We start from the raw sequence: 2,200 nt of genomic DNA, 5'->3' as shown, positions 1-2,200 counted from the left end.
GGCTATCGTGTAATATCATACCTAGACTTTTTCCTGTGGGGATATGTAAAGTCTAAAGTCCATGTGGACAATCCCGCTTCAATGCAGGTCTTGGATCAAAACATCATGCATGTCGTTCGCCAGTTACCAGTCAAAATGCTCAAACGAGTCATCGAAAATTCGACTCAAGGGAGTTACAATCTGCGATGTAGACGTTCATCATTTAATCTTCAAAAAATAAATCCGAAAGAATATTGTTTCGAAGAATAATAAACATTCCCATTAAATTGAGAGGTTCTGTGTTTTATAATTGGTGGTTGATTTTCAAAAAAATTAAATTAAATGAACCCATTACTTTGACTAGAGACAAGCTGGCCAATACTACTGGCTCTCCAAAGCTCTCTATGACGTATGCGTACTTTGTGATATCCACAAATAGAAAACAGTAAAAAATTCACTGATAGTGTTGTTGAGGGCATGGCAAGCGGCCAGCCGAACGACCAGCCAAACAAATAGCAAGCAGGCGAACTGCATTCCATAAATGAGAGCGAAAGTGATTTTGGGAACACTGAGAGTGAGCCGTACATAGTCAGCCACACGAAGCGGCTGATCGTGGCGGACTGTAACTGACTGAGAGAGCAACCCCCTCCCCCCCTTTGTAGTAGCAACGGGAGATCCACAGGTAGTTGCAGCGGCTACGGCAATGCAGTAATTTGCTTACAAAAGCACACGCGTTTCAGCGTGGGATAGGGGGAACTGTGCCTTCGGTTTTATGTGCCATATTCGTATACAGGAATATGTAATTATGTATGTGGCTTCTGTGTTTTACGATCAGTCCGTATGAGTGGTATATTTGTGTATACAGACTCGTGTGACGGTATGTAAGTTTCGGCAACTTCTTTTGGACTGAAGATTTCTTTTTACAATTTACTTGTGTGCACGCCTTTCCCGTTTCGCTTTGATGCTCTTTCTTCGGAGTATGTGCTTTTTTCGGCTGTTGGCGGGAATTACAACGACGAATTGCAGTTCAGATTTTAGTTACAATTTACCAATTGTGGCTCTAAGACGTGTTGAACGCTTCGTACGTATTGGTATACTAGATATCGTTGCGAGGCAAGTAACTGCGTTAGCAATTAAAAAAGTAGCCGAGCATTTTTTGGGCGTAACTATTTGCTCGTGGAGTTTGTAAAGTGCTGAGAACGTGTTTCCAACAGTCAGAGTTGACGAGCTTCCCCGCGCATACGTCATTCGTCATTGCATAAACGACGTCACTGTGGTTTTGTTGAGCGCGAGTGGTTAGCGGTCGGGTGATTCGGTTACTTGGTCGGTGGTTGTATAGCTGGCTGGGCTGTGTGCGCTTTGTTTTTCGGCGGTTTGCGCTTTTTTGTGTTGCGCGCTAGCGTAGTGCGGCAGTGTGCAGTCGCCGCTGTAAGCTTACGAAGACATCTTCGTCATTATTGGGCCAAAACGAAGACGCTGAAGACTTGTCAAAGAGTCATTACAGCGCCGCAGACGCAGTAGTAGCAGTATTAGCAGCGGCAACAGCGGCGATAAGTGCAAGTGAGTGAGTTGGTTAGTTGGTTACACTCGCGAGCGGATGCGGACGCGCACGTCGTATAAGTGGAAAATATAAAATCGGTTGCATCATTTGTGAAACACTTCAGTCAACCGAGGAAGGTTGTTGAGTAAAAGTGACGCCGCGCGCGATATTCCAGTTGAAAACAGCTGCCTGTAATAACAATAACGCAAGACAGTTACAAATTTGAAAGCAACAAATTAGAGAGAAAATATTAAAAAAAACAAAATAAATAAAAAGTTGAATAAAATTTATTTATAAAATTTAAATGGCGCTTTAAAAATTGTGCGAATTCGGAATTACCAAAAACAAAAACATTTGTGGAATAACACGTGAATTGTGAAAGCTTAAAAACATTAAAAAAATATATTTAAAAAATATTTACGAAAGCTGTGAATTCAAAAATAAAAAGGTTGTTTATTCAAAAATACTTAATGTTCGGGAAAATAAATACAAAGACAACATTGGATTTAAAAATTGTTTAAAAAATTGTAATTTAAAAGATAATTTCAAAAATTTGGTTTAAAAAACCAACTAAAACAAAATAATTTAAAAAACAATTTCAACAAAATAGTTTAAAAAATTGTATTTTCGTGAAAATAATTACAAAACAAAATAGAAAATTCGAAAATAATAAAAAAATTA

Source organism: Bactrocera latifrons, unplaced genomic scaffold (genome assembly GCF_001853355.1).
Source record: "Bactrocera latifrons isolate USDA-ARS-PBARC rearing strain unplaced genomic scaffold, ASM185335v1 scaffold_61, whole genome shotgun sequence".
Lineage (NCBI taxonomy): Eukaryota > Metazoa > Arthropoda > Insecta > Diptera > Tephritidae > Bactrocera > Bactrocera latifrons.
This window is presented reverse-complemented; position numbering follows the sequence as displayed.